A 13,297-nucleotide genomic window follows, 5' to 3' on the forward strand; every position below is an offset into this window, starting at 1 on the left:
GACTTGCTTCTTTAAAACCTTTGAATACATGATTGTATGTTTTTCGTGCTTAAGGAACTTAAAATTTTTTTATAAGATAACTCTTGCATGTCTTGGCATAAACGATGACAACCCCACTTTGTAAAAAAAATAAAAAAGAAAAAGAAAAAATGAAGTTGTGAATAAATGCTTTGGCATATCTGTAGAGGGACACTCCTCTATGCTATGGCATTTCCTGGAAACTACAAATAAATAAATGACAGCTATGGTATATGAGTGAATAAAAGTAGTCACAGGATGACTCTACTTGACTAGCTCGGGGGTGGAAGGTATGCTCCCTTTCACCTAGGGTGTGGGATGGTAGGTGTGATGGGCTGACTCCCCTCGTAGCAGTGTTAAAAAAAATCAAAAAGGAAAATAAAACAATGTGGGAGTAAAAATTGTAAATGTTGTGGCAAAACAAGAAAACTTACATAGAAAATTTTTAGGTTTGTTACGTATGGACTGGATACAAACACGCACACACCCACACAAAGAATCTTGCCCTAGGGGACAATACTTGATTTCTCAAACCAGTCTAGCATGTTGAAGCCAAATGTCCTGAGGGCTGAAATTCTATCCCATATAACTATTTTGCTTCTGAACTTGCCATGGTATTTTTATTTTGCTTAATACTATCCATTGCTTGAGGACAAGCAATAGCTTAAGTTTGGGTGTGTGATAACTCCGTAAAAAATTCATATTTGGGACCTTTTCACTTAAGTTATTGACTGCCTAAGAGCTCATACAAGATTATATAGATGCATTTAGTATCATATAGTTGCATGTGGTGGAATTCTGTTTGCCGAGGCATTTTATTTTGTAATCAATGCTGCTTTATGGGGAAGGTGTTTTGTTTGATGATGTGTAGGATTTGGGAGAAAGGATAAGAAAAAGCGAAATGCCATGACATGATGTGACTACTGAGCAAACTACAATTGCCATGACAACTACAACGACGATTTTGGGCAGAAAAAGTCAAAGAAGATATTTTTAGTAAGAGCCAACTGTCATTGACCATGCGTGATTTCTGCAATCAGCCATAAAGGAGGGGCTCATTACCATCTATGCTCCGCCTTTCACATAAAAGGAATGAACTTTAGAGTACTTGTGTAATTTTAACACAAAACCCTAGGGTCATTATCCCCTATAAATAAGAGATGAAGCCAAACTTTTTGAGGAGACTTGGAGAATTTTAGACAGCCGCCAAGAGCCTAAAAATTCGGAGAAAAAGATCTCTTTTTTTTTTTCTGTCAATCATTTTTTCCTTGGCATTCCTCTATTGACAAGCTAGAGGGAGTGGTGAACTAGGCATCCGAGAGGAGCTAGATTGCTGGGACAGTCCGTGGTGGCCGAGGGAAGCTCCGGCAGTGCACGTCGAAGGCTTTTCCTCATTCCCTTTTCTCTTTGCTTTCATATTTTATCTTTTGGATTGTAAGGAACGGATTAACTTGCTTTGTGCTCGCTTATTTCGAGCCCTACCATGAACTAATCCTATTTGGTGGGAGTTTATTTTGGATATTTAAGTTTTGCTTTAATGAATGGTTATTTTTCTATGTTATATTCTATTTTGTTTATGAAGCTTAGTGCCTTAAGGTTGTAAGAGCTACGAGAGTGGTCGTTCCTTAGGTGATTACTTAGTGTTCGAGAGAATGTCTAAGTAGTACATCCTTAGTATTCGAGAGAAATTAGGGAAGAACCACATAAGCAAGGGGTTCTAGATATTAACTAGGCCTAATCCACCTTAGAGATAAGGCTAGGATTTCATTCGATTAAAAGGAGTTGTGTATGACCGATAGGTTAGATGTTAATGCTGCCGTAAAAAGGTATTGTCGAGACATATCATGTTATCTAGACCAATAAGATCCCTGTAGTAGCTAACGCCAATCGGTTTTGCCAAGGCATCTTCAATATGCCGAGTCCCTTAACTAGAGATAACATAGGGCACCCTTAGTAAACTCTGTCGGGTAGATAAGGCATAGAAGTAAAACCATTCTAAGAAGTAGACTTAAATTTCCTAAGTAACTCCTATCACTCATTCCCAGAGTAGCTTGTCGTGTGAGGAGTCTAAAGTCCTTATAAGCAAATATAGTATTTACAATTTATTTTTCCTTTACATTTTTATTTGTTTGCACTCAACACAATTCAATTTGCCATAACATCTCAATCTGCTACCATATTACCATCAGAAAATTTCCACAACATTCATTCATTTTGCCACAACATTTTCAATTGCAAATAACATCACTAATTTTACTTAGGTAACATAGTAAAGCTCTTTGACCGAACTTATCAATTTCCTCTAATCCTGTGGAGACGATACTCATTTATCACTGTATTACTTGTTTGATTGTGTATACTTGCACATATTTCCGCACCCATATTTAGTACTCACAAACAGCGGACACAATTCGAGCATATATCTTGTAGTTGATTGGGGGAGTTTTAATACCGAATAAATATGATAATGTAGTTCACATGCAGTATCTCCCGTTTTTGAGAAAATTTGAGGATACGCGTCAGTACAATTGGGGATATCTGATATTGGCATTCTTGTACCGTGACATGTGCAAGGCATTAGTAATCATCAATAATAGTAATAAAAAAAAATCGATGGATGTCTGATGTTGCTACAATCTTGGGCTTGGCACAAACTTCCATTTTTAACACTGATTAGTCTGACAGTGATTGACTTTCCTCTTACCGGAAGATAATATTTCTTTTCTCTATTTTTAATTTAAATTGTTAATTAGAATTTATTTATTGTGATTAAAAAGAAGTAACATATATATATATATATATTTATTTATAGATGGAGGCATAAAATAGAAAGGATGGGGGTAGTGCATAATAATGTCAAAGAGTTTCAGTTGAAGATCGACATTTATAGCAAAAAGAATGTATATTTTATAATACATAATATAATATAATTGTAATACTATACTATATAATTAAATTAAATTTATTTTATTTAAATATAAATATTATATTTATTTCTTTATTTATAATTTTATAAGTTTATCTAATGAATTAATTTTTGGATGCGTAATTTTATAATATAAATATAAAATAATATTTATTTATTTATTTATTTATAATTTTATAATTTTATAATTTTGTGTCTAATTACTCTTTATAAATGTTAATTGTACAGTTTCATTGGAGGTCGTACATGGAGCTAGAAGTTTTAGCGTGTGTGCCGCCAGAACTTTTGGAGGGTTGTCAAAATTGGGGTACTGTTACACCATTGATTTATTTTGCTATTGTTGAGATACTGTTTGCATATCGAGTGTTGAGGCAGTTCGGGTGCCACCACCTTGCATAGATTAGATGGACGAGATAAGCACAACGTGAATTGGGTTGCGAAGCTTGCAGACTACAATAATGCTTGGAACAACAAAGCTTAATACGTGCCACCTCTTGATCCAATGCAAGATGATGAATTTAATTTTGAGACTTCGACTTACCTCCAGTATTATTGGGATCATGGAAAGTCATACCTGACGACGTTGGGAGAAAGACAACAATTTAAAAAATATAAGAAAAAATTTGGTACAACCGATAAATTTATACTGAATGGAAGTGGGAGCTCATCTCAACAACATTAAGCGGAAGCAACACAACAGTTTGATGATTCTTCTATTTTGACATTCATGTCAGAGTTGATGCATCCTCATGCACCCATCAACTCTCCCATGTTTGAATCGATATATGACTTTGAGCAAATGACATCTATGATGTCAAATACAACTATTTGTCAGTCTCGTTTCCAGGAAGGATGGAAGAGTAAAGTGGTGGAATGGGAAAGCATAGTGGTGGGCATATATTCAAAACACCAGCTAATATTCCCCCAATAAATGAGGAGGATGAGTACATACTCCTGAGCAAGCGCAACGACCACAACTCATTAGGCGTCTGCCTCAACATTATCATTCCACAACACCCCGACATCAACAAGAATTACAAACCCAATTGATATTTGTATAAAAATTAATAGTAAATAAAATGTTATTATATGTTAAAATTAAATATTTAAATTATATTAGTATTTTATTTTGTAAACATAAGTAAATACTTTTTTAGAATTTTTAACTGTTGAAATTGATGAAGCTCAAATGATCAATCGAATAATTTTTCCTTAATTAGTTATATCAAAATATTATAAAACATGGCTCAACATTAACCTTATCTTAAATATTTTAAATATATATTTTCTAATTAAAACACATAAATTATTATACTAAAAATTCATAAATTATTATAAAATAAAGTTGGTTAATTACTTCTACTGTACATAAATTATTATAAAATCAAGTCAACTAAGTTAATTATTATAAAATCAAATATATGCATACATATAAGCATATTATAAAATCAAGTTAATTATTATAAAAAATTCAAATATATATGTACATACAAATACATATATGATTACTGATGAGACTTATATCTTGGTAGATTTGACATTTCATTTTTGAATGTCCTTCACCCCTACATAATCTGCATCTCTTTGGTTGACCTTTCTCTCTAGCATAGAAATCCATACTGGCATGAATACGACTGGACTCATGTCGACCCTTTGGACTTCTACGAAGCATTGGATTTGGCATCCATTCGTCATGATCCTTTTTCGCCCAATATGATTCATTTGGGATCTGTCTGAATGCATAGCTGTAGACATTTAATATCCTATGTAGGTGAAAGAACTCATCAACATAACTATATGCGCTTACACCAGCATACATACATGTAGCAACTGCATAAGCACATGGATATCTCCATGTCTGAAAGTGACCACAATCACACCATTTGTGTTGTAAATTATCTCTAAATGTTTGGCCTTCTCATCCTTCGTTGTGACATATGCATGACACAACAAAAGTATGACAAACTCGATCAAAATTATTAACAAGCATTGAGGTTGTCAATCGCTCGTTTGCTTTCATTGCTTCCACCACTGTAGGAGCCCAAGTTTGACCTCTATTTATGAGACACTCAATCTCCTTGCCTTTATCAGACCAAGCCTTAGCCAACCTAAAATATGTCTCCTTCACCACACTCGCTATTGGGAGATGATATGTACCTTTTAGTTATGAATTAATAGCCTCAGCAAGGTTTGTGGTCATGTGTCTGTATCGCTGGCCCTCGTCGTATGCTTGTAACCATTTTTCTCGCAGTATTTTCAAAGCCCACTTCCAAACACACTGATCATCATAAAATGCCTTCAAATTATCCAATCTCTTGTCAAAATTTTGTCAGCTTAGTTCGTATCCTGTTTAATAATATATATTGTGTTAAAACTCAACTAAAAAAACCACATAAATCAATACACCTATGTTAAAAATAAAAATTATCCATGTTTACTATCTGACTATAAATGCGGACATTATAAAACTGATCGATACCATTCTTACTAATATGACATATACAAATTGTGGGATATGCATGCGGAGGTGACGACAATATATATATTGTGTTAAAACTTATCGTTCGCCACTGATACCAATACCATAGATAAGTCGAAACCCCAACATTATCGACCGATCAAAATCAGAGTTTGGATGAACAGTTGGGTGCATAGAATTGCCACCTTATAAACCCATGTAATTTGGCGTCGATTCAACCAACTCCGTGGTGACGACAATGTGATTTGGCACAGTGCAATTATAAATGGATAAATGATCGACGATAATGATTACTGTTGATGGTAAGTCAAATTATAACTAAATATTTTGAGGTTTTTTTTATGATTTTAGAAAAATTTAGTCTTTTAAATTATAATTTTTAATTTTTTAAAATAAAATATCTAAAAATTCATAAACGTAACACGTGTCATGTTTAAGTGGTTGACATTGTTTTAATAATCGTGATGGATCATACATAAAAAATATTAAACATCTGCTTTGAATAAATATTCTAAAATGAATAAAATTATAGTTTGATCGTTTATTTTTTAATTAATTATATTTAAAATAACCCCCTACAAGTAACTTATATACTAAAAAACTCAAATGTTCCAATTTTTGAATCTACACTACAATTCTTATTCTCAAATAAAATTCTAATATTAATTTTAAAAATCTTATTATAAAATAAGTGTCTAAATTATACCTTTTATAAATAGGTATTTAAACTTATTTTCGATTCATCTAGGTGCCTAATGTTACAAACATTACCACTTTAGGTTCCCCGACCATACCTGCTATTAAAAAATTTCGTTAAGTGACATGTATCGTGTTCTGATAATTTTAAAAATTTTATTCTTTAAAAATAATAAAACATATTATATTTAAAAATAACTCTAATTTCTTTTAAATTATAAAAAAGCCTCAAATCCCTCACCTTAACCCATCGACGTCGTCCTTGTCAAACACGACCTCCACTACCAATGTCATTCTTGCCATATTCCTAGTCAGATGTCGCCATCCTTACTGCCAATTGGTTGCCAAGATGGCATGGGGTCGTGATTTGCGACGTTGGGGTACACATGTCGATTGGCCATTGATTAGCTATTGTTCCAGTAACTTTTAATGAGGTTTTCGATTGTCGAATGGAGGTGATGTCAAGTGGAGATTCATCGATGGGAAAAGGTGGTGGGTGACGTGAGTTTAGATGTTGAAATTAGAGTTCTCAAAGTTTTGGGTATTTTTAAATTTTTTCGAAATTTTGGGGTTTTTTTAAATATAATTTTAATTTTAAATATATTTTTTTAAATTACCAGTACATGACACATATCATTTAACGGAAGAATTTAACGGTCGTTACAGTCGAGGCACCTAAAGTGATAACATTTGTGACGTTTAGACAGCTGGATGAATAAAAAAAGTTTGGTCACCTATTTAGGAAAAGTGGTTTAGTTTGGGCATTTATATTCTAATTAAACCTAAAAAATATCATATTCTCTATACCTATATAAATAAAGGGTAAATTACATGTTTAGTACCTAAACTATAAATTTTGATTTATTTTAGTACCTAAACTTTAAATTTTTCAAAATCATACCTAGCATTTAGTTTTTATTCATTTTAGTACACTTCGTTAAAAACTTAGCGGAACTATTACAACTTGACACATTTTTCATAGGTAAATTACATCATTCATCACTCAACTATCTTCCCACTCCTATTTTGGTCATTGAAGTTTGATTTTTTTAATTTAATTACTTAACTTTCAAATTACTCCTAATTTAATCACTCTAACTTTCAAATTTAATTGTTTTAATTTTAATTATATATTAATAAAATAATAAAATATCATGTCACAAAATATTATTAATAAAATAAATTAGATTGATTAAAACATGAGCAATTTGAAAATTCAGTAGTTAAATTGAAAATTTTAAACTTTAATGACCAAAGTAGGAGTGAGAAGATAGTTAAGGGATGATTGATGTAATTTACCCATAAAAATGTCTTGAAAAGTTTCGTTAAATTTTTAACGGTTAGGTACTAAAATGATATCAAAACCAAATATTAGGTATGATTTTGAAACAACTGAAAGTTTAGGTATTAAAACGAACCAAAACTGATAGTTTATGTACTAAATGTGAAATTTACCCATAAATAAACTTATTATTACGAAATCACATTAAAATTATTATTTTTCACTCATTGTATCTCTTCAACTCAGAAAACAAAATCAATATGACCCTTTGACCAATGTATTCCGTCATTGACTGCTATTGTGTTGATGTAGCGCTTCGTGATGGTGATATAACAGTCTACGGTAACCGATGATGTGGTGGATGACTGATAGATGGGCTAAAGTAATTTTTTGGTCTTGTTCAAGGGCAAAATGTATTGTTTAGAAAATTTCAAGGACTTATTTATTTTTTAACATAAATAAATTTATTTAAAAATCTAAATAAAAATAATTTTAAAATTTTTAAAAAATTAAGTATATAATATATTATAAAATCATAAAATATAAATTATTAAAAAATAAAAATATTTTAAAAAATATATATTATACATGATATATATATATACATATAATATATAGTTATATCATCAACACTTATATAAAATATTTTGACTGAATTAGTCTAGACATACAAATTTTGTATCTAAATATAGTTAGGGAAATATAGTAAGTTACTCACATCAATACACACATATCTAATCATATTTTAGATATTTTTTAATTGTCACTTTATATACTAACTTATTATAAGATGTGTAATGGTTTACGAATAGTTAATAGAATTATTCGAATTATGATTAGATGTGTGTATTGATACAAAAAACTTTCTATGTTTCCTAGTTATATTTATGTTGGGATTGTCGAAGTACTAGGGGGTGAATTGGCAAATATTGTTTATAGAGTAAGGAGAAAGGAAATATAGAAAAAATTGGCACATCGATTTATAGTGGTTCGACTTCTCAACTAAGTCTACCTCCACTACCTTAGCTCATTACTAAGGATTTCCCAAAAAAATTCACTAATTTGTTCTTTCTTTTTACGGGATCAAGAGATAACCTTTACAAAACTCCCTAGCTTTTAACAAGCTCAACTAGAACCAAAACCCCTTTACAAAGAAAAAGATGTAAACAAAGAAAACCTCAAAAACAAGGTGTTTACAAAGAATTAAAGCTCACAAGAACAAAATATTTACAAGAGTATAGGAATAAAGAGTGAAAAGTTTTTCTCTTGTGTTTGATTGCTTGAGTAGGTGTTCTAACCCTTCTTCAAGCGTCTTGAACTTGTATTTATATGTTGGAATGAGTTTGTGGTCATTTCTAGCCATTGAGAGTGATTTGAAGCCGTTGGAGATGTTTTTCTCTACAAAATAAAACTGCCCAATACAGAGGGTATCAGTACTCCTATAGGGAGTATCGGTGCTACCTTTTTTATTTTTAAATAAAACTAGCTGTTACTAGCCGTTGGGCCTGGCGATATTGATACTAAGCCTATGGTATCAGTGCCATTTTTGCGTTTTGGAATTTGAGCAATGCTGGTAGTATCGATATTACCTAGTGAGTATCGATACTTCCCTTACCTTTGGTATCAGTACTGTTCATATAGTATCGATACTGTAAGAACAGTATCGGTACTACGTACGTTGAAAAATAGTTTTGTGCTCAAATTCACTTTTAATAGACTTTGAATTATTTTTGAAAACTTTGAACAAATTCAATTCAAGTCCAAAAATATTTTGCCTTAAATTGTTATATCAAAACATTATAAAAAGTGGTTCAACAATCTCTCCCTTTTTGATATAACAAAATATTTGAAAAATTGTTTTTGGCAAAACTCTCCCTTAATGAAATATTTAATGAAAAAGATACAAATTGTTGGAAAATGTTAAGCTCTCCCTTTTTAATTGAGAAATTAATTTTTTCAAACCTATACTTCTCCCCCTTTTTGTTATATGAAAAATAATTCAACTTTAAAGTTCAAAAATAACATTAGAGAGTAAGTGGTAAATTTGACATTAAAAACATTTGGAAAATCAAAGGCTCCCCCTTAAGAAGTACATTCCAAACAAAAAATTGACTCTAAAATCTTAACACTTAAGAGAAATTGAATTTCAACAAAGAATAACAAACATGTTAGTAACACATGAAATTCAACATATCCAAGTGTAAAATACTTTATGCAATACCAATTGTTGAAATTAAGTGCATATGCATAAAGTTATCCAAAAATGTTATGCATTTAAAAAATTTGATATCAATTGTTGGAGAGATATCATTTGCACTTTAAACCACATGCATAAACATTTAAATTTCGGTCAAAAATTAAAATTTGTAAAGTTAAAGCATTTGAAAATTTTGATATCAATTGCTAGAGAGATATGATTTGCATTTAAAACCAATTTTGACCAAAATTCATTATGATGAACTAGAAATTATGAAAAATCATTTAAAATCATTTTCAACATATATGAGATAGAAAACATGAAATCATTTAAAATCAAAACTCATGCATGCATAAACCTAAATGAGCAACCAAATAATAAAAAACAAAAGCATTAAGCTTAGAGATTACCATTCATTTTCAAGTGCGGCTAGAGCATTTGAGTATCTCCACTTTCATCATTATTGCTCCCACACACCTACAAGAGACATTCTTTTGGATTTTGGTATCCAAATTGCTTTGGATCCTTGAACGTTAGTTTCAATGCCTCTTGATCCTTTTGGAACTCATACTTGTCTAATTTTAAAACGTTTTCCTTTTTTCAAAGGACAAATATGTTCCTTGCGACCATGATAATGACAATGAATTTTTTTCATTATGGAACTAAATGAATTATTTAAAATGATTTCATTTTCTTTTGTTAAGCATTCAAGCTTAACTTTTAAATCAAAACATTTTTTTTTCAAAATTTTCAATTTTCATTTTTGAAATCTCTAAATCATTTTTCAAATTTTCATTTTGATTTGCAAAATCCATTTTTTCTTTCAAAAGAAAATCGTTTTCAACTTTAAATTTAGAAATCAATTTCTTGTATTTGGAGTTCATGGTCTCAAACTCCGAAAATAATTCATCGTATGCATATTATAACTCATTAAAAGAATAAGAATTTGATTCACTTGAATAAGTAGATATCTTGGGCTCTTCATGAGCCATTAGAGACACCACCTTTGTTAGATATTCTTTCTTGTCTCCGTAGATTTCCTTGAGCTTATTCCAAAGCTCCTTGGCATTGGAACAAGAAGAAACTCCTTCATAGATATCGGGACCAAATGCACAAAAATAACATGTGCATGGCCTTGGCAATTTTTGAGCTTTCTTCCGTTCTTGGTCACTCCACTTCTTTGTCTTCTTCGTTGGAGAAGGGTATCCGTCCTCGATCATCTCCCATGCATCAAGATCATTGGATTGGATGAATAACTTCATTAATTTATTCCAATGATGGTAGTTTGGATCAGTGAAATGCGGAGGCTTGTTGATCAGTTGGGAGTCTTCCATGTAAAACGAGTCAGAGGTAGAAGTCATCTTATCTGTTGCTTTGGGAATCGGTAGAGCTTCTTCAAGGATCGTCTCAAGGAGGTTAAACATTCTAATGAGTCAAACTCTGATACCAATTGTTGGGATTGTCGAAGCTCAATCTGAACAACCGAAAAATGTACAAGGAGGGGAATTGAAAATATTGTTTAGGGAGTAAGGAGAAAGAAAAAATATAGAAAAAATTGGCACAATGATTTATAGTGGTTCGACTTCTCAACTAAGTCTATCTCTACTACCTTAACTCCTCACTAAGGATTTTCCAACAAATTCTCTAATTTGTTATTTCTTTTTACAAGATCAAGAAATAACCTTTACTAAACTCCCTAGCTTTTAACATGCTCAGATAGAACCAAAGCCCCTTTACAAAGAAAAAGATGTAAACAAAGAAAACCTCTAAAAGAAAGGTGTTTACAAAGAATTAAAGCTCACAAGAACAAAATATTTACAAGAGAATAAGAATAAAGAGTGAAATGCTCTTCTCTTGTGTTTGATTGCTTGAGTAGGTGTTCTAACCATTCTTCAAGTGTCTTGAACTTGTATTTATATGTTGGAATGAGTTTGTGGCCGTTTTTAGCCGTTGGGAGTAATTTGGAGCCGTTGGGGATATTTTTCTCTACAAAATAAAACTACCCAGTACAGAGGGTATCGATACTCCTATAGGGAGTATCAGTATTACCTTTGTTATTTTTAAATAAAACTAGCCGTTACTAGCCGTTGAACCTTACGGTATCAATACTAAGCCTATGATATCGATACTACTATGTAAAGTAGTATTGGTACCCCTTTGGGTATCAATACTATTTTTGTATTCTGGAATTTGAGCAACGTTGGTAGTATTGATACTACCTAGTGACTATTGATACTTCCCTTACCTTTGGTATCGGTACTGTTCATATAGTATCGATACTGTAAGAACAGTATTGGTACTACGTACGTTGAAAAACAATTTTGTGCTCAAATTCACTTTTAAAGAACTTTGAATTATTTTTGAAAGCTTTGAAAATTTTGAATAAATTCAATTCAAGTCCAAAACATTTTTCCCTTAAATTGGTATATCAAAACATTATAAAAAGTGGTTCAATAATTTAGATATAAAATTTTTAAGTCTAGACTAATACAGTAAGAAAATTTTTGTATAAGTATTGATGATATCAATATATGTTAAAGATATTTAATTTTTTTTTAATAATTTATAAGTTATCATTTTATAGCTTATGATGTATATTTTTTTAATAGTATTTTAATATATATATATATATATATATTTTATTTTTTTATTTTTTATTTTTAATGTTTTTTATATTTAATTATTTAATATTTGAATCTTTTATATTTAAAATTTTAAATTCAAAAATAATTTTTATTTATCGTTAAAAATTAAATAAGCCCTTGAAATTTATAAAAAATCAATTTCACCTCGAACAAGGTAAAAAAATTTAATTATTTCTTTTGTCATGTCATATGTCATATCATTAGTTACTATTAACTGTTACTTTAGCATAGTAAACTACAACATAAACACCGTAAATTTTTACATCAACACCCTAAAAATTAACGGTAAATAATATTGATTAAAGAATCACATTAAATTTACTTTTTGATTTGGATAAATTTTAAGAAAAAAATAATATGAAAGGCAGACTCATTTTTGTTTAAAATTACATTCTTTTACATGTCAAATATAAATTATATCTCATGCCTCCTAAATCTATTAAGATTTAGAAGAAAAAAATTGATTAAATAAGATAATGGAAGATGGATTTTAAAAAGTGACAAGTTTTCGATATTCTTTAACAGAAAGTAATTTCCTGACATACGGAGTTGAGCACTGGGCAGAGAAAAGGGAAAACGCTTTGACTAATGCTTGTAGATGTATTTAAGGGTGTGTTTGGTTCACGGAATGTAAGATTACCTCCGGGAATAGGATTACCGGAATGTAACATTACCTAACACATTACTGGAAATGTTACATTACTGTGTTTGGTTTGTTTGGCAGGAATGTAAAATTACAGTGTTTGGTTGAAGTAATAAAAGATTATTGGAATATATATTTTACGAAATTATCATTGTTCTATATTTTTAACAAGTGGAATTCTAAATATTTAAATGAAAATATTTATATAAAAATTCATCGAGAATATATTACTTTATTATTTTTAATATATATAATTTTTAATAAAATTTATATATAACTTTTTATAAAATTTAAAAGATAATTGGGTAGAATAAAAGAGTAAATATATCATGCATAATTTTAATTAATATTAAATTTTACATAATTTATCTAAAAATATATTAAAATTTTACATCAATATTTAACTAAATA

This window comes from Hibiscus syriacus, unplaced genomic scaffold (assembly GCF_006381635.1).
Source record: "Hibiscus syriacus cultivar Baekdansim isolate YM2019G1 unplaced genomic scaffold, ASM638163v2 tig00111330_pilon, whole genome shotgun sequence".
NCBI lineage: Eukaryota > Viridiplantae > Streptophyta > Magnoliopsida > Malvales > Malvaceae > Hibiscus > Hibiscus syriacus.